This window comes from Callorhinus ursinus, unplaced genomic scaffold (assembly GCF_003265705.2).
Source record: "Callorhinus ursinus isolate GAN/ISIS: 27379988/994484 unplaced genomic scaffold, GSC_fseal_2.0 scaffold35, whole genome shotgun sequence".
Classification (NCBI taxonomy): domain Eukaryota; kingdom Metazoa; phylum Chordata; class Mammalia; order Carnivora; family Otariidae; genus Callorhinus; species Callorhinus ursinus.
This window is the reverse complement of record NW_027397097.1, coordinates 6,001,251-6,021,569: the sequence shown is the minus strand read 5'-3', so window position 1 is coordinate 6,021,569 and position 20,319 is coordinate 6,001,251. Positions and strand designations below refer to the sequence as shown.

The window sequence follows — 20,319 nt, the reverse complement described above, 5'->3', positions numbered from 1 at the left end:
GCTTGTAAACCACCTGAACGCCATCAGTACCATCAGATCTGTATCATGCACATGAAAAGATGCGGTAGTACGTCCGTGAGATGCAGATAAGCGGGCGGAGGGGTGGGGTGGGGAAAACAGGTTACAAAGCAGTATGTGTAAATGTGATCCCATTTTAAGCGCACACTTAGAGAAAAAAAGTCAGAAGTGGGCGCCTGGGTGGCTCAGATGGTTGAGCGTCTGCCTTCGGCTCAGGTCGTGATCCCAGAGTCCTGGGATAGAGTCCCTCATCGGGCTCCCTGCTCCTTGGGAGCCTGCTTCTCCCTCTGCCTCTCTCTCGCTCTCTCTCTCTCTGTGTCTTTCATGAATAAATAAATAAAAATCTTTTTAAAAAAAAGAAAAAAGTCAGAAGTGAGTATTGGGATTAAGAAAGATTTTTTAAATCATTGGCTGTATTTTCTAAATGTTCTACTACGTTTTAATTGGTTTTTAAAACTATTGTAAGGATGGGAAAATAATTATTCCTCTATTCTTCTAGGTTCTTGGCTGAGACCCCACCTATAATAAAAAGATAGCTTAATAGGAGAAAAACAAGTCCCCCAAAAGATAGGAGATTCAAAAGCAACCACGCAGTTGAGGCTTCTATACCTTTCGAAGCTAAGGACAAGGATTTCAAAAGGGTGGGGCTGAGGAAGGCAATTCACAGAAAGGTTCTCACCTGGGTGGCTCAGTTGTTAAGCGTCTGCCTTCGGCTCAGGTCATGATGGGATCGAGCCCCACGTCGCGCTCCCTGCTCACCGGGAAGCCTGCTTCTCCCTCTCCCCCTGCTTGTGTTCCTTGCTCTCGCTGTCTCTCTGTCAGATAAATAAATAAAATCTTTTAAAAAAAAAGAAAGAAAGAAAGATAAGAGCAAATGTTTGGTAAACAAATGTTTGCCCTGCCATGCAGGTAAGTCTCTCAGATGAAAATGTGATCTTAGGTAATAGCTCTCTTCCTGGTTACAAAGCCCCCTTTCTCCATTCTTTTAGGCAGTTGTGGGGGTGGGGGGCGGTAAAAAGCTTTTCCTGAGTCTGCTGGGTCTTGATTGCCTTCAGCATAAAATAATCCACTTGCCAAAGTGGCACATTTTGGGTGCCATATTCTATCCCTCAGCCACCTTTGTTAGGTTAAAAAAAAAAAATTACACAGGTAGAAAAAAATGCACCAAGTACAAAAAAAGTACTCAAAAGGTAAATCTTCCTCTCATCTCAGCCCTTACTCCTCCTCCCCCAGAGGAGGACTTTGTATTCAGAACCAGATTTTATAATCAGAAAAAAGGGACATTTGCAAGGAATGAAGTATTTGTTTCTGGGTTTGTATCTTCCGTTAACAGGCTGGGGAACTTCTTAGGGCAGGGAAAGGAGTCGAGCTTTGCAATCAGACAGGGTTTTGAACCACGGCTCTGCGACTAGTGTAGGCTTGAGCCAGTCACCAAACCTTTCTAATGCTCAGTTTTCTCATCTTTGAAGCGGAGATAACCACCCATCCCAACATTTTGTCGTAAGGATAAGGTGAGAGCATGTGTATAAAGCACTATACACATGCTCTCACCTTATAGATGCCCAGTAACTGCCAGATGTAGTCATTATAGTAATTATTACAGGTGTGAGCCACGTGACTTTGTGAGATAGGGAAACTGAAGGACTGCATGAAAACCTGCTTTTTGCTCCTTTCCCTGCTTCTGTTCTTGCTAGAACCTGCAATCCCACTTTACACATGCCTCCGAATGCAAATAGTGCACGTCCTCCTTGTAAGGGACAAGGAGTTAATGCCTTTTTTTAAACAGAAAACATCTAAGGAGGGACCGGGTGAGAATGAGCAGAGGCAGCTATCAATTTGTATCCCAGACCACCCGAGCTGGGCTAAACATCTCCACGATCATGTGCCTGGGCTCCAAGGAGTGACACCTGGGCCCCCGTCTTTGTTCTAAGGGGTTCCTAGATGCCTGAGAGGACAGGTACACCAGACCACAATCCTCAGTAAAAATCCTGAGACCCCTCCTTTCCTTTCTGAGTCTCCCAGACACTCTGTATCTGCACTCTCTGTCTATACCTAAGGTAAACTCTGCTCTCACTTCCTGCTAGCTGACATTTCATATCCATCCTGTGTGCAGCCAGGGATCTTCTTGACTAGTCCTGTAGGGCCCCCTCTGGGTCCTAGGACCTGGCCTGCCCCCATCATTTACACTTAGTTAAGTCTTCAGAAATGGACTGATAGACTATTTGTCTGGCAGGGAATGGTTTCTGAGATTAAAAACAGCTATAAAAAATTTCCCTTGAGGGTGATGTGGGCTTCAAGGAACCACAGACTCCTTTGTAGATTGGTAGCTGGTGGGTGGGGGAAAGAGTTCCGTGTGGCAGAGGAAGGCTGAAACCATGCTCTGTAGCCAAAGCGGGCCACATCAGGCTATGGGCAAACCCAAACATATATGCTCTTAAAAGTCTCAGAGAAGGTAAGCAACCAACCAGAGGAAAATAAAGAACTGCGCCCAGGAATGAGGAAATTAATATACATTTGTCCCTTGTGCTGAACCCAGTGTCATCTTCTGCGGGTGAGCAATCCCCTGCATGCAAAGACTAATAGTTTAGGGCACAGAACTTGGAGTATTGGATTATTGTCACAGAGATTCAGGGTGGGGGAAAGGCATGGTGGGGCCAGGTAAGGGTCTCATGCTTACTGAGTCCTGTGTGTAAGGCAGTTTATACACATTTTTTTAAAAGATTTTATTTATTTATTTGACAGAGAGAGACACAGCGAGAAGGGGAACACAAGTAGGGGGAGTGGGAGAGGGAGAAGCGGGCTTCCCGCGGAGCAGGGAGCCCGATGCGGGGCTCGATCCCAGGACCCTGGGATCATGACCAGAGCCAAAGGCAGATGCTTAATTGACTGAGCCACCCAGGCGCCCCATACACATTTTTTTTTATCCTTTGACTCTTCATCACCTTGTGAGGTAGATGTTACTGCCTCATTTGGAGATGAAACACTCAGGATTAGGGAAGCTAACGACTTGATTAAAGTCACACAGTTACTAAGCGATGAAGCTGAAACTCAGACTCAGAGGCTGACTTACACCAAGCCAGCAGCCTTTCCTTCTACACCATGCTGACCTGTCAACTCCCATGAAGATTTCTGTAGTAGAAAAGCAAGGGCTCTCGCTTGAGAGAAGTTGGATTCAATTCTGGAGACTTTCTGTGTGGACGAGGGTCAATCATTTGATATCTCTGGACCTCGGTCTTCATATCGGCAAAGTGGGGATCATGACACCTGTAGCACTCACTGAGTGGCTGGGCAGATCAAATGGGTCTGACAGTGCTGCTTCAACCTGAAAGAGCTATGTGAATATTAGTGCTTGTTATTAGGGGCCAGACTTTCAGGAGGTTTCTGAAGGAGACTATGCCCAGGAAGGTACCAGATGCATGGTAGGCCCTCTGCTTGAGCCTGCAGAATGAGATGGAGGGAGTGGCTTGGCTGGCCCAGAACAGGAGGGCTGTGCTTTAAAGCAGATCAGTAAACATTAACTGAAATTACTCCAAGCACAGCACGGGAAATGGTTTGGGTGAAAATGGATTCTTTCATTAAATATTTGTTACTCATTCTGTGCAAGGCCCTGAGCTGAGATCTGGGGAGATAAAGGAGAATAAAACAGGTCCTTTATAACATGAGATAGAGGGGTGCCTGGCTGGCTCAGTCAGTAGAGTGTGAGACTCTTGATCTTGGGGTTGTGGGTTTGAGCCCCACATTGGGTATAGAGATTACTTAAAAGTAAAATCTTGGGGTTTACTTCCTGCGGCTGAGGAATCTGTGGCCCAGTCCTTTGCTGTTCTTTTGTCAGAGAGGATGGCCCTGGAGACAGTGCCGAAGGACCTGCGGCATCTGCGGGCTTGTTTGCTGTGTTCGTTGGTCAAGACTATAGCCCAGTTTGGGGCGCCTGGGTGGCTCAGTTGGTTGGGCGACTGCCTTCGGCTCGGGTCATGATCCTGGAGTCCCGGGATCGAGTCCCACATCGGGCTCCCTGCTTGGCGAGGAGTCTGCTTCTCCCTCTGACCCTCTTCCCTCTCGTGCTATCTCCCATTCTCTCTCTCTCAAGTAAATAAATAAAATCTTTAAAAAAAAAAAAAAAAAAGACTATAGCCCAGTTTGAATATGATGGTTGCGACAATTGTGATGCATACCTTCAGATGAAGGGTACCCGGGAGATGGTATATGACTGCACCGGCTCTTCCTTTGACGGAATCATTGCGATGATGAGTCCAGAGGACAGCTGGGTCTCCAAGTGGCAGCGAGTCAGTAACTTTAAGCCAGGTGTGTATGCAGTGTCAGTCACTGGTCGCCTTCCCCAAGGAATTGTGCGAGAGCTGAAAAGTCGAGGAGTGGCCTACAAATCCAGAGACACGGCTATAAAGACGTAGCAAGATGCATGGCTGCCATTGTCTCTCCTCCCCGCCTCCTGCAACTGCTTATTTTTTGTTACGGAACTAAATGGACAGAACCTAAGATACTCCCCACCCTCCAACTCTGAGACTCAGCGGACTATTGAGAGACCACAGCGTGTCCCTGAGCCATTTCACCTTTGGACTGCTGCTGGGGGCAGGGGTGGGGGGCTTTGGGCTGGTTTGGGCTGGTGGATTAACAGAGACTGAATTGAATGAGGGGTAGGAGACCCAGTCTGTGCCCTTGCCCATGGGTAGGACTCTGGGTCAAATGCCAAATAAACATGAACCCCTAGGAAAGTTCTTAAGCCTCCCCCCCAAAAAATAAATAAATAAATAAAATAAAATCTTGGGCGCCTGGGTGGCTCAGTTGGTTGGGTGATTGCCTTCGGCTCAGGTCATGACCCTGGAGTCCCGGGATCGAGTCCCGCATCGGGCTCCCTGCTCTGCGGGGAGTCTGCTTCTCCCTCTGACCCTCCTACCTCTCATGCTCTCTGTCTCTCATTCTTTCTCTCTCAAATAAATAAATAAAATCTTTAAAAAAATAAAATAAAACCTTAAAAAATAAAAAAAATAAATAACATGAGATAGAAAGTGCTAAACACCACTAGGGAAAACTTCCCTGGAGCTGCTGGGGAAATAGACATGAAAGACCAGACCCTTGCTCAAAGAGCTCCCATCTGGGAAAGGCATATGCTAAATCCCAGGTCAAGCAATCAGGTTCATCAGAGTAGGGAAGAGCTGTGGGTGGTCAGAGGGGGAGGGGAGACTCTTGTCTGGAGGCAAGAGGCTGAGGGATAGGGAAGGTGGGAAGAGGTGGGGGGGGGTTGGAATTAAGGTCCTTGGCTCTTTGTTCTAATTCAGTGGGTGGTCAACATCAGTTTGAACCGGTGGACAATGGTGGGTTTTAGGGATGGAGAGGAGGGGACAGGGGGGAATGAGGTTGGGGGGGGAGGGACTGGCGATATGCTGGGAAGAACGGGATATGGGGGTGGAGGGAACACGGGCAGGAGTTGTCCAGAGAGGAATTCTTTGACTCTGAATGGGTCAGAGGCTGGGTTTTTCTTCTCATAGACCACTTCCTGATATGGGGAGATACAATGTATAAAATCCTGCACTTCTTATTAGATTCATACCCTTAGTCATTTAAATTTTCTGAACCTCAAGTACTTTATAAAATGAGGCTAAGTATTTGTACTTCATAGGATTGTTGTAAAGAATGAATTAGACTGGGACGCCTGGGTGGCTCAGTCGGTGAATGTCTGCCTTCGACTCCGATCATCCCACATCGGGCTCCTTGCTCAGCTCTCCTCTGCCTGCTGCTCCCTCTGCTTGTGTTCTCTCTCTGACAAATAAATTTAAAAAGTTTAAAAAAAAAGAATGAATTAGCCCAATTCCATAGTATCTGTGCCCCAGCAGACATATCCAGGAATCTTCCTAGCAATACTATGTGTAATGGAAAACACTGGAAGCATTGTAAGTGTCCCTTAATTCAACAAATACATAAATTATAATGTATTCATAAAACAGATTACTATACAGCCAAGAAAATGAATGAATTAGATTCTACACATCAGGGGCGCCTGGCTGGCTCAGTTGGTGGAGCATGCGACTCTTGATCTTGGGGTATTAAGTTCCAGCCCCATGTTGGGTGTAGAAATTACTTAAAAATAAAATCCTTAAGGGACGCCTGGGTGGCTCAGTCAGTTAAACCTCTGCCTTCGGCTCAGGTCATGATCCCAGGGTCCTGGGATTGAGCCCCGCATCGGACTCCCTGCTCAGTGGGGAGCCTGCTTCTCCCTCTCCCTCTGTCACTCCTCCTGCTTGTGCTCTCTCTCTCTCTGTCAAATAAATAAATAAAATCTTTAGAAATAAATAAAATAAAATCTTAAAAAAGAATTCTATACATCAACAAGAATGAATCTCAGGAATATAACATTGAATGCAAAAATAAGTTACAGAAAAGTATATATACTCTAATTCCTTTTATTTAAAGTTTAAAAACACACAAAACTAAGAAAACACTCTTTGAGGATACAAATATGTAACTATAAAGAAAAGTGAGGGAGAAAGGCAGAAAATTTAGGAGTGTGATTATCCCTGGAGTGAGATGGAAGGTGACGGGATGTGGGAGGGGCACTAGAGTTTCCAAGGTAACAGTAATATTCATTTTTTTTAAAGATTTATTTATTTATTTATTTGAGAGAGAATGAGATAGAACATGGGGGGGGAGGGTCAGTGGGAGAAGCAGACTCCCCGCTGAGCAGGGAGCCCGATGCGGGACTCGATCCCGGGACTCTAGGATCATGACCTGAGCTGAAGGTGGTTGCTTAACCAACTGAGCCACCCAGGCGCCCAGTAATATTCATTTTTAAAAATTTGTTTATTTTACAGAGAGAGAGAGTGCGCACATGCAGGGGAGGGGCAGAGGGAGAGAGAATCTCAAGCAAACTCCCCACTGAGCGTGGAGCCCGATGCAGGGCTCGATCTCAGGACCCTGAGATCATGAGCCAAAATCAAGAGTTGGACACTCAACTGACTGGCCCCAATAATATTCATTTTTAAAAACTGGGTTTTGGGTGCAGGAGTTTTGTTGTATCATTGTTTTTTTATACCTTATGCATATTTGTATAAGTATTCTTTTTTACATACTTAATACAAACAATTAAAAAAAACCCTGTCCCATCTAATACCAACTGCTATAAATTACACAATAATATAATAATAGGGTGCCGGGGTGGTTCAGTCAGCTAAGGGTTTAACTCTTGATTTCCACTCAGGTCATGATCTCAGGGTTCTGAGATCAAGCCCCGTGTGGGCTCTGTGCTGAGCATGGAGCCTGCTTAAGATTCTCGCGCTTGTTCTCCCTCTTCCTCTGCAACAGCCCCCACGTGTGCCCCCCTGCTCGCACGCATGTGCGCTTTCTCTCTTAAAAAAAAAAATAAGTAAACAAAATAAAAGGAAATAAACAAATTTAGGAATTAGCTTTGAATGATTTGGCTTATTATGGATTAGCTTCTGGCTTCTTAGCCTTTTGGCAAAGTGATGGTTTGAGAAATTATTCCCTTGGGCAGCTGGCTTTCTGTGATGTGCTTGTTGGAAAATGCGCCTGGAATCTGGTGTCGAGTAAGATCGGGGCTGTTAGAAGGAAGCAAGGTGGCCAAGGCTGGAGGAGCCTAGAGAAGGAGGGGAGGTTTGTGGGGGGCCTGGCTGAGTCCTGAAGAATGAGTAAGCGCTAACCAGTTTTGTCAACTCTCCTCCTTAATAGCCCCCAGAAGTGCCCACTTCTCCCCACCTGCACAGCCAGCCCCCGGGTCCAGACTCCTGGCCTCTGGCCCCTGGTCCCCTACTGTGGAGGCCTCCTGATGGGTGTCCTGGCATCTACTCTGACCCCCTTCAGTGCACCACACCAGAGCCAGAGGGAAATTTCTCATATATAAATCTGATTTATTTTCCCTGCTTGACACCATTCAATGGCTTTCTACGGCTCATAGGATAATATTCACAATTAACCTCATTGCTTATTGGGACAATGAGAGGAGTTAACACATGGGAAGCATCTAGAAGAGCGCCTGGCACATAATGAGTGCCACACCCACGTTAGCCCTTACTGTAGTGATGAGACTGCGCTCCTCCCCTCACCTCCACCTTGCACAACGTGTCCCGTTTCACCTGGGATCTTTCCCCTAATCTCCAGGTACCCTCCACCTGTCTTCTTGCCATTCTTAGAATGCACCATGTTCCTTCTTCCTTCAGGAACTAGCTCTTTGGGACTTAGCCATGTGTTGACTTACTTGTTCCGAGAAGTGTCTTGAAACGCGCTGCCCGCTTCCACAGACAAGGCGCTCCTCCAGGGCAGGGACAGGCTAATTTCTCTCCCTGTCCTCAGTGCCAAGCACAAAGTGAGCATCAGCAAGCTTTGCTAAAGAAAAGAATGGACACACCGAGGATCTGAACAATGGAAGCCAGAGACTGAGCTTACTTATTTCCTGCCACCCTCGTGGTGACAAAGCTGATTTTGCACTGTGTTGGGCTGCTGTGTGACCTGGTCACTGGCCCAGCATTCTGGGGGCTGCAGGGGGAGTTTCCTGAGGACTTTGCCCCTGGGAACCGCTCAGCTGAAGCCTGAACAGGAGTCCCAGGACAGCCAAAGCGAAAGCATCTTTTTTTTTTTTTTTTAAAGATTTTATTTATTTATTTGAGAGACGGAGAGAATGAGAGATAGAAAGCACAAGAGGGAAGAGGGAGAAGCAGACTCCCTGCCAAGCAGGAAGCCTGATGTGGGACTCGATCCTGGAACTCCAGGATCATGACCTGAGCCGAAGGCAGTCACTTAACCAACTGAGCCACCCAGGCACCCGCGAAAGCATCTTTTTGTTAGTGATTGGCAAGATTGCAGAATAAGAGGCAAGAGACCGTGTCAGCCTTGCTTAGATCTTGGAAGTTGTCCTGCTCCGTCCCATGCTTGCCTTCCTCAGTCTTCAGAAATGGACCGACAGACCATTTGTGCCTGCGGTGCTGCTCTGCTCGTTCACGGGTCTGCCCCATGTGTGAGCACTGAGTGAGCGCTCAGTGAAGAGGGGGACGAAGACGAGAGCCAGGAGCTGCTTGGAGCTCAGTGCTTCAGGGGAGGAAACAGGGCAGGTAGGAGCACCATTCACATCCACACGGGGTGCCAACTGCACCCCCAGGGATCCAACCAGTCTGGTGCACAGAGAATGCCCGATGTTTCTAGGGCAAATGTATGGTTGGGGGGGTGGCTCACGTGTCAGCCGTCTCCTCCTGCACAGACAACGCTATCAGCAGAACTGGTTTGGAGGCATGGGCAGCTGTTTATCATGTGACAGGGACAGGGAGGGCAGGTGGGGCGTCATTTGAAGAAGAGGGAACGGCATATGCTAAGACACAGAGGCCTGAAGCAGCACAGGGTTGCTGTGGTGTTATAAGCAGGTCTGGAGGAGTATAAGGAAGTGCAGAGGGGGGACGGGGGCGTGGGGGAGCAGATGATCAGGCTGAAGAGGAAGGCAGCTTTATGCCATGGCAGTGGGGAGCCAATAAAAGGTTTTCAGGAGGGGAAGGGCATGATGAGATTTTCATTTTAGCAAGGTCACGCTGGTAGTCTGTGTGGGGCTTAGAAGGAAAGAAGGGAGACAGCTAGGAGGCTGTCACTTCGGTCCCAGTGAGAGATGACTCGGTCTGACTTAGGGCTGAGGATAGGAGACTGATTTAAGACACCTTTGCACAGTAGAACAGACAAGGCTAGGTGACTCATCTGTCAAGTATGTACGCTCCTTAATGTTTAAGAAAACATGTACATGTGTGAGGGAGGAGCGGTCTGGAGGTGAAGGAGGCCCATCCTTACCCTTATAAGGGTGAGGTCAACACACAACTGTTCATCACATTGACCGAGTACCCACTTGGCTCATGCACACAGATGAACACAATACAAGGTCCACAGCGGCACGTGTGCACGGAGCAGTACTGTGAAGTGCTGCAGCAACAGGTGCGGGAGGGACAATTCTAGCTTGTGGAAATGGGTGAGGCCAGATGGAGAGGTGGCATGACAGTGGTACCTTGCCATATGGGGTGCATGATGCTTTGGGAGGCCACTCCAGGCCGGGGGAAGAGTAGGAGCAAGGGCACAGTGCTGTCAAGGCCCAAGGAACGGTGATTTGGTCTGCTGCTCGTGTGTGTGCGCATGCGTGCGCACGCGAGTGTCTAAGGTTAGAGAGGGAGAGAGAGAGGACCCAGTGAGGGCAGCCACGGGTGGGCTATGGTGAACCTCCACCACCAGCCTAAGGAGCAGGGATGCGTTGGGTCAGCCCTAGAAGGTCACAAGGCAAGGGGCATGGTCTGAGCCATGCTTTAGGAAGATCAATCTGGTACCGTGTTCAGTATAGTGGGAGGGTCAAGCCCCTGCCAGAGTGGGGATGTCAGTAGGTGGTCTTCAGCATAGCCACCATGAGAGATGATGATGCTCTGGACAACTTTTCTAGAAAAAAATGAATCCCAGGGGACAGATATGTGAAATATTGCCAAGGCAGCCTACGTAAGTAAGAGTCCACAAGTGTTTATTGTCTGTTTGCTGCTTTTGTCTGTTTGCTGTTTATTGTCTATAGGGCCAGGCTGTGTGCTAGGCACCGAGGGTGTGGGCAGCTTCAGGCCCATTTAACAAGGATCCCTGGCTGGGCGCTCTTGCTGAGCTCACAGGCCAGGCGGGGAGAAGAAAGGAAACAGTTGTTGCCTTTTGAGTAGGTGCCAGGTCCTGTGCCAGAAACTTGATATACATAATCTCACTTAATCTCAAAGCTTTCTTCCAATGGGGGAAGTGAGATGATCTTCCTTTTTCAGATTTGGAAACAGATTCTGAAGGGTGAAGTGACTTGCCCAAGTTCATGCCAACTAATTAGGGGAACCCTCCAAAGACAGGGCTTTGACTCCAATACCAGGAGTCGCCATGGAAGCCATCTAGACCTTTCTTGCATTCCTGTTCCCCACTACATATGTAGATGTCAGTATAATATCAGTGACTAGTAGCCAGGAGGTACCAAGAATTGTTCTAGGCACTTCATATATCCTGACTAATTTAATACTCGCAACCACCCTGTGAGTTAGATGCTATTATTATCTGTATTATATAAACAAGGAAACTGAGACACAAAGGGGTTAATAAGTTATCCAAGGTCCAACCACTGGTAAGTGGAAAAGACAGGTTTTCAACCTGGGCAGACATGTTCAAAGCCCATGATCTTAACCAATGTGTTATACCTGAGGGATAACCAGACGACCCTACAGAGGCACAAAGCAAATCACCTAGTGTGCTTGCTTGCACGATTTTATATCTATGCATGTTTATTCCTTCAGCAGTTATTGAGGGTTGTTTTTGTTTTTTTTTTTAACATTCCAGAGCCTATGTTCAGCACATCAAGGCTCCAGGGATATCCAACAAGAGCCTGCCCTCACGTCTGGTGGGGACACACAGAAATGAACAGTTACATCGAGGTATAGGGAAACCATCAGAGGGTTTAAGCAGAGGTCTGACATGATCTAAACTAAGTTTTAACATGCTCATTCTGCCTGCAGTGTAGACAATAAACCTTAGGAGGGTAAGGGTGGGAGTCAGAAGACCAGTGAAGGTTGGTGCCGTTGATCAGGACAGAGATGTGACTGGCCTGGGCAGTTGCCTTACAGCTAGGGTGTCACTGGATTGGCCAAGAGCTCTGTTTCAACACCCTGGGGAGTAGGGAGACGATGGTCTTCTACTAACTCTTGGTTCCACCACCCACTGACTTTGTTGGGTCTCCTGACAGGTCTTTTCCTCTGGACCAATGTGAGATGCTTGGGTCAGAGTGTCTGTAAGGTTGACCATCATGACCCTGCTTACCTTCTGCTGGTGATTTTGCCTAGCTGCCTAAACTCTGTACCATGGCTTCATGGTGTCATCTCCCACCTTTTGTTTCTGCCACTTTCCCAATTGTTGATCTCCTCCAGCCACATTGGCTTCCTTTTTCTTCCTCAGATAGTCAAGCTTGTCCCTACCTCAGTGCCTTTTCACTTGCTGTTCCCTCAGCTTAGGAAGCACTTTCCCTTGATAATCACATGGCTGGTCCTTCTCAACCTGATCTCAGCTCAAATGTCATCTGCTCAGAGAGGCCATTTCTAACCACCTTGACTTAGGTAGACCTGCAATCTGCCATATCGCTTCTCCTAGTTTACATTTCTCCTAGAATTTACAATAAACTGAAATCATCTCATTTAGTTGTTTGCATCTTTATTGTGTCTTCCCAATACAATGTCAGTTCCATGAGAGCGGAGACCTCGTCTGTCTTTGTTCATGACACTTACCCAGTGCTTTGAACAGTGTGTGGTCCGTACATAGACACGCAATAAATATCTGTTGAACAAATGAGTGAACGAATAATGGAGGGATGAGTGAGCCATCTTTCAGCTTTTTGTAACATATAAGCTAGAACAGGACATTATCCATTTTCAGAGTCAGAATCCCTTTTTCATTTAAATGATTAAAAGCCCAGGTCTAAGGGAGGGGATGAATATACATCCTCTGGGATTATTATTTTTTTTTTTTTTAAAGATTTTATTTATTTATTTGAGAGAGAGAGAATGAGAGATAGAGAGCATGAGAGGGAAGAGGGTCAGAGGGAGAAGCAGACTCCCTGCTGAGCAGGGAGCCCGATGCGGGACTCGATCCCGGGACTCCAGGATCATGACCTGAGCCGAAGGCAGTCGCTTAACCAACTGAGCCACCCAGGCGCCCTGGGATTATTATTTTTTTAAATCATGGACTCACAGACTGCTCAGGTTGGGTGGGAACCGTCTTAATCTTTAGTCAGGCAGACCTGGGTTCCAATTCCAGCTCTGTGCCTTGCTGGCTCCACAAGCACATATAAGTCACTTAAACTTAACCTCTTTTTTTTTTTTTTTTTTTTTGAGAGAGAGAGAGAGCATGAGCCAGGGGGTGGGGGACAGAGGGAGAGAGAGAGAATCTTTTTTTTTTTTTTTAAGATTTTATTTATTTATTTGAGAGAGAGAGAATGAGAGACAGCATGAGAAGGAGGTGAGTCAGAGGGAGAAGCAGACTCCCCGCTGAGCGGGGAGCCCGATGCGGGACTCGATCCCGGGACTCCGGGATCACGACCTGAGCCGAAGGCAGTCGCTCAACCGACTGAGCCACCCAGGCGCCCGAGAGAGAGAGAATCTTAAGCAGATTCCTTGCTGAGCATGGAGCACGGAGCCTGTTGGGGGGCTCCATCTCATGACCCTGATATCATGACCTGAGCCAAAATTAAGAGTCCAACACTTAACCGACTGAGCCACCCAGGTGCCCCTAAGTCACTTAACCTCTTGAACCTCCGTTTCTGCAGCTATAAAATGGAGAGAATAATGCCTACCTCGGAGGAGGCATTAAATTAGATATTAGATACAAAGTGCCTGGGACATCGTTGGTCCCATCAGTAAAGGTTACTTCCTCTTCTCTCTGAGGAGGGACTACATAGGTCCTGCAACACATGCGGAACAAATGGTGGGACCCACTCCAAGGCCTCCTGCAGATGAGGAAACTGGAGCCCAAAGAGGCAAACTGGCCCTCCGGGTCCCCAGAGCATCTGAATGTCAGTGTGGCTCGGAGCATGGCTTAATTCACAGCCCGGTGCTTTTTTTTTTATCCTCCCTATGCTCTCCTGCTTCGGTTTTCTCCACTGTTCCGCGCAGCGTTCTGCTCCCATCCTGGGTTTTGTATGCATCCGCACAGTGCCTTAAACCTCGGGGGCATTTGTAGGCTGGGAGGGGGCCTGTGCCAGAGCTAGTAAACGAAGCTAAATACTTCACGAACTTTGTAAAAAGTGTTTACACACAGGCTTACTCCCGGCTTAGAGGGGTAAACGATCTCTGAAGTAAGTTCTCACTGGCTGGAAATACAGGCAGAGCCGCTCTATTCTATTCACCAACCCCAAACTGTGTTCCCGGGTCATTCTGTCCGGCGCGCAGTGCTTCCGGATGCCACCCAAGTGCCTGGCCTTGTGCTGGGCCCTCGACCCCCAAGGAGCAGTGAGACTGGGGTGGAGACAGTGACCACACACCGTACTCTGAGCTGAGACAGAGAAAGGCAGGAAGCTGAGGGAGCCCAGAGGAGCTAGAAGGCAGCAGAGAGGGCTTCCTGGAGGGAGATAACATCCGAATTTTACTTTTTTTTTTTCCCCCTCTATATGAGGAGTATTCTCTTGTTCTGGTAACATGGCTTTCACCAAACCTGGAAAACATGTGGTTGAGGGGACATGAACTACCCCAAAAGCACTTTAATTTTTGCTTTCTTGGAGGTTTGGGTAATCCTCATTGGCCCATGGGATCTTAATGTGGGCATTTGTATCCTAATGTGGGCATTTGCATCCTAATGTGTCATGCCATATGTATGACCCTGAAAAGAAAATAAAACAAAGAAAATCCTTTTGCAAAAATCTCATGGTGTAAAAATTATAGGGTTTACCAAAGATACAGATGTAGTGAAAAGAAGGGCCACATGCACCCCAATGTTCATAGCAGCAATGTCCACAATAGCCAAACTATGGAAAGAGTCCAGATGTCCATCGACAGATGAATGGATAAAGAAGATGTGGTACATATATATACAATGGAATATTATGCAGCCAACAAAAAATGAAATCTTGCCATTTGCAACAGCGTGGATGGAATGGGAGGGTATTATGCTAAGCGAAATAAGTCAATCAGAGAAATACAAGTATCATATGATCTCACTCATGAGTGGAATTTAAGAAACAAAGCAGAGGATCATAGGGGAAGAGAGGAAAAAATAAAACAAGACAAAACCAGAGAGGGAGACAAACCATAAGAGACTCTTAATCATGGGAAACAAACTGAGGGTTGCTGGAGGGGAGGGGGGTAGAGAGATGGGGTAACTGGGTGATGGACATTAAGGAGGGCATGGGATGTAACGAGCCCCGGGTGTTACATAAGACTGAGGAATCACTGACCTCTACCTCTGAAACTAATCATACACTATATGTTAATTAATTGAATTTAAATAAAACAAGTAAACTTTTAAAAAGAAAAAAAAAATCAAGGAAGGGCTCAAAGGATGATTCAATGCCCCACTAGCCAAGTAAAGGCTAATTTGAGCATCAAGATAAATAATGGATATGATGGATTAAAACCCCTTAAATAAAATACAATTCTCTGGAAAAAAAAAATGATAGGGTTTAGCTACAACCGAAGAGTAAGTTTGGGGCAGATCACTTAAAACCTATGGGTCTTTGTAAGCAGAGCTCTAACAAACCAGCACCAATCCTAATCAATGGCGGCTCCGTGGCTGCCAGCGCTCGTACCCCGGCATCCCGGTCACTTCGGGGTAGCAGCCTTCAACCCAAGGTTCCTCCTCCCAGATGGGGGATGCATTTGCCTCTAACAGCTGGAGTCACCAAAGTGAAAAACCTCAACTAAGGTTTAGACTTCTTCAAAAAATAAAACAAGTTTTCATCAACACAAGAGGAAGTATCTCCACAAGCTTCTTCATCCGCGCAATCCGCTTCCCCAGAGAGCCTCACAGAGTGGAGAGGACATTGGTTCCTGAAGCCACTACATCAGCAAAAATGCGCACCAGAGAAAAGCACTTCTGCAAGATTTTCAGCTTTTTGTAAGATCTTCATAAAATGCTGCAGCTTCCTCTTTAGTCGTGAGAAAGCTTGTTCCTAATTGCTTCAAAACACGGACATGCTAGAATATATTACATTAGAATCAATATGGCGAGGAGAGGGGGTGGGGGATGGGCTAACTGGGGGGATGGGCTTTAAGGAGGGCATGTGATGTGATGAGCCCTGGGTGTTATACACAACCAATGAATCACTGAACACTACATCTGAAACTAATGATGTACTACTATATGTTGGCTAACTGAATTTAAATTAAAAAAAAAAGAATCAGTATGGCTCCCATGTAATATGGACACTGCACCCCCCTTTACCAACCACGTACGAACGAAACGATTCCTGAGAGAAACAGACATTTCAACAGAACAGACTGCTTTGAATCTTCCTTGGGGAGCAAAATTTAAAGGGGCTTCTTCTTCAGGTACTATTCCCAGAACTTCTGGTGTCTTCTTTCTTCCTGCTGATGGTCACAGCCTGCTCACCCTTTGCAGTGTGGGTGACCTGGTACAAGAGACTCTTTTCTTCAGCCGTCACAACCGTTTTGTGGATGAAGACAGGCAGGTGACAGACACCATCCCCACTGCTCCCTCTCAGGGGGAGAGGGAGGGAATTAATCACTGCTGAGGGCTCCCAGGCCGCAAGGCTTGTGCCAGACACCTGCCATATGCCACTTAATTTCATCCTTATAGTAGCCCACTGAGACCAAGGAAGGTTTATTTCCCAAAATAGTTTGATATTGTCTTGACTTTTCAGGGGTGGGACCAGGAGTTCAGAGATATTTAAGGTCACCTAGCTGAGAAGTGACAGGGTAGAGAGGGAACTCACCCTGTGTGAAGATACCACCTGTGATGGTTCCCTACCACTCCTCAGGGAGTCAAGCTGGCAACGGGCAGAATAATGGATGAGCTTATCCCTCTGCAGAGCAGCCCTAGAAAGCCTGGTTGCCTCCCAGGCCCAGAGCAGGAAGCTCACATCTGAGCAGGACCATGTGAATAATGATTCTCATTTAGTGAACATTTATTATAAGCCAGGCACTATGCCAAATGCCCCGCAATATTGTCGGTCTAAACTTCTTCCAAATTCTGTGAAATAAGGATTTTTTTTAAAGATTTTATTTATTTATTTGACACAGAGAAACACAGCAAGAGAGGGAACACAAGCAGGGGGAGAAGGAGAGGGAGAAGCAGCCTTCCCGCAGAGCAGGGAGCCGGATGAGGGGCTCCATCCCAGGACCCTGGGATCATGACCTGAGCCAAAGACAGACGCTTAACGACTGAGCCACCCAGGCGCCCTGAAATAAGGATTTTAAAACCCAATTTGCAAGTAAGGAAACTGGGACCAAGAGAAGTTCAGCAACTTGCCCAAGGGACTTGTTAGACAAAGGGTGGGGATCTTAATTCACATCCCACAGACTCCTTGTGTATCTAGTAGCTGTTGGAGTCAATGAAGCCTAACAGGGTTGAGGCAACTTCCTGTTTGTCTCAGAGTTCAAGGAAGCACCACGGGCCAAGGGAAGGACAATCTCCATGCAACTTACTAAGAGACTAAAACCCCCACTGAAGATACACAGAAAGCTGGATAAAGAGGGGGGAGGTGAGGGTTTCACTGGAGACTGGATAGTATTGTCCATCTCTGTCCCTTCCTGTGCCCCACCCTGACCCCAAGATGGGAAGGCCAAAAGGAAGCCTCTTCCTTACTTAAGCCAACTGCGTGGGGGCTTCCTGGAAACCATCCGGAGAATGTAGCCTGTGTGCCTGGACATTTAGTGAGAGTACAGATTGGTACCTGACTGGCACCTGAAAATGTCTATTGGCTGGAGGTTTGTTTAGGGCGCCCACTGGTGGCCAAATCAGGAGATGGTGGTGCTTTAGGAACAGCCCAGCAAGGATCCCTGAGGTTTTCCCAATGGGCCAGATGTGCCCCCATGGAGAGGAGCTGGATTAAGACGACCTCCTAGAAGGGCACGTGGCACCTCAGAGGGGACGAACTGGAGCTGAGCTGAGGAAAAAAGTATAGCTTCGGCCAGAGAAGGCAAAGCCAAATCAAGGGACCTCCCCAGGGACGGGGACATGTTGCAAGGGCCCCACAGACCTTCCTATGAGACAGATGCCAATGATTTTGCATGGCTATCTTGAAGAAGGACCCAATGCCAAGTTACATCTGCAACAGTCAAGTTAATCCTTGTCTGCCCCTTATCTTCCTGTCCACTTGCACCTAATAAGGTGTTGGAGTGGGGTGGGGGCTGGGGGCCAATAGCAGCTGGAGAATGGGCGTGGAGGGGTCCCACTTAGAGACGACTAGCTAGATGCCGCATCCCTTTATTTTATTTTGTTTATTTTATTTTATTTTAAAAAAGTTTTATCTATTTACTTGAGAGAGAGTGAGAGAAGAGAGAGAGAGAGAAGCAGACCCCCCCAACTGAGCAGGGAGCCCGATGCGGGGCTCGATTCCAGGACCCCAAGATCATGACCTGAGCTGAAGGCAGACGCTTAACTGAGTGAGCCACCCAGACGCCACGCCACATCCCTTTAGACGCTGGTCTCAGTCACACCCTTCTGAGGCCAAAGGGACAACCATTCAAAATAGCTAATTTTCTTATAATGATGAAATACTCCACATCTGGAATGAGTCATATATTTTTTTGTATTAGAAGGGTTCAGCCTAATCTCCCTTTAAATGTTGTCATTCCTGGGGCGTCTGGATGGCTCAGTCGGTTGAGTGTTCTACTCTTGGTTTCGGCTTGGGTCATGATCTCAGGGTCGTGGGATGAGCCCAGCATCGGGCTCCATGCCCAGTGGGGAGTCTGCTTGGACTTCTCTCTCTCCCTCTCCCTACCCTCCCACCTACCCCCCCCACCCCGCTTGCATGCACACACTCTCTCTCTAAAATCAATCAATCAATCAATCTTCTAAAAAATTTAAATATTGTCATTCCTTTGCTCTGGAATAGGAGTGGGAGGTGCCTGTTGCCTTAAATAAGCACCTGGTTACACTGTGGTTGCTCAGTTCTATCCCTCACCTACTGTAAGCACAGACCTTCCCAAAGGAAAAGCCCTGCTCTGCACAGGAGTTGCACAAGCCATGGATGGGAGGAGGGGGCGGCACAGTGGGACCCAGCACTGAGAAGACGCTTTGTGCTTTCAGCAGAAACTTTCTCGGGCTCCTGGGGAGGTGGTTGAGGAGCTCTGGATGTATAAAGACAGGAGGGAAAATGCCTGTCCCCTCAGACACAGCTCACAAGGTCACTGTGTTTCTTCAATGTCCCCAGGGGGATTGTGCCAAGCTAAGCAAGCCCAGGGGAGCCCGCCCAGCAAGCATCGCTTACTTTGGGATCAGTGGGAGGCATGTTGCTCTTACAAAAAGATAGATATTACTTTCTTCCTTTTAATATATGTATTCATTTATTAAGAGATATTTACTGGCATCCACTGTGAGCCTGACACCGTGCACATTTTGGGTATAACCTGCAGGTTTAATAAGAGCCTTTTGGGAAAACAAGAAGTGTCACCCCACTAAATGTACTTGTCAGTTCCCAGATGTTGCCCTCCATTTCAAAAATCAATTCAAGGAGGGCAATGCATGTCTTGGAGGTGAGGAGCTGTGGCAACTCTCTTGGATGGAAGTGTTCTGGCGCCATCCTGGCTCTTAGCAGGCCTCTCTCCAGAGCTGGACTCTGTACCTGGTTCCCACCCACTGCCCCCTTTGGCCAGGGTCCAGCTCCAGAGCTGCCTGGAACCCTGGGAATCCAGCGCCCAGGACCCTGCCAAGGCCCTACCAGGCCATCTGGGCAAGCCCTGGATGACAGAACAGGGTGGGGTCCCTGTCTCCAGACGGCTCCTGTAGCCACACTAAAAGCAGTCAGTGAGCATTCTTCCACTGACACAGCAGACTAGGCTAGCAGCTCACTCACAGGATTTGCTGGGACTAAGGGATCCAACGTGGATGGCAATGAAACACAGTGAATTCCTTTGGATTTTTTTCTTTTTGTTGCAAAAGTCATATATGCCCTTGGTTGAAAAGTTGAAAAATGTAGAGAAGGCAAAAGAAAAATAGCTATTAACTTCACTACCCAAAGATAAGCTTGCTTATTTATTCATTCATTCATTCATTCATTCATTCATTTATTTATTTATTTTAAGTAAGCTTTATGCCCAACATGGGGCTTGGACTCATGACCTTGAGGTCAAGAGTGGCATGGTCTATCAACTGAGCCAGCCAGGAGCCCCAGCACTTTTATCTTTTTTTTTTTTTTTTAAGATTTATTTATTTATTTTAGAGAGAGAAAGAGACCGCACTTGTGCGAGCAGGGGGAGGGGCAGAGGAGAGAGAGAGACTCCCCACTGACCATGGAGCCCAACATGGGGCTTGATCTTACAACCCTCAAGACCTGGGCCGAAATCAAGAGTTGGACACTCAACCGAATGAGCCACCCAGACATCCCACCCAGGACTTTTGTCTTTCAATATGTTGTGTGAAAAACTGATCCACCTTCCCCCTGCCTGCCTGTTGCCGTCCCAAAACACACATACAGCACATGCACACACATCACACATACAATACACACATGCACACACACCACACATACAACACACACATGCACGCACACCACACATACAATACACACATGCACGCACACCACACATACACTACACACATGCACGCACACCACACATACAACACACACATGCACGCACA

The 20,319-nt window shown here is 47.4% G+C and overlaps 1 long non-coding RNA gene across 1 annotated transcript; it reads left to right on the top strand.

The window, feature by feature from the left end:
* The first annotated feature begins 3,793 nt into the window (after positions 1–3,793).
* LOC112840859 (uncharacterized) lies at positions 3,794–4,756 on the top strand. The gene is made up of 2 exons (XR_012374478.1): positions 3,794–3,910; positions 4,143–4,756. It is a non-coding gene; the product is annotated as an uncharacterized lncRNA (long non-coding RNA).
* Positions 4,757–20,319: the final 15,563 nt, after the last annotated feature.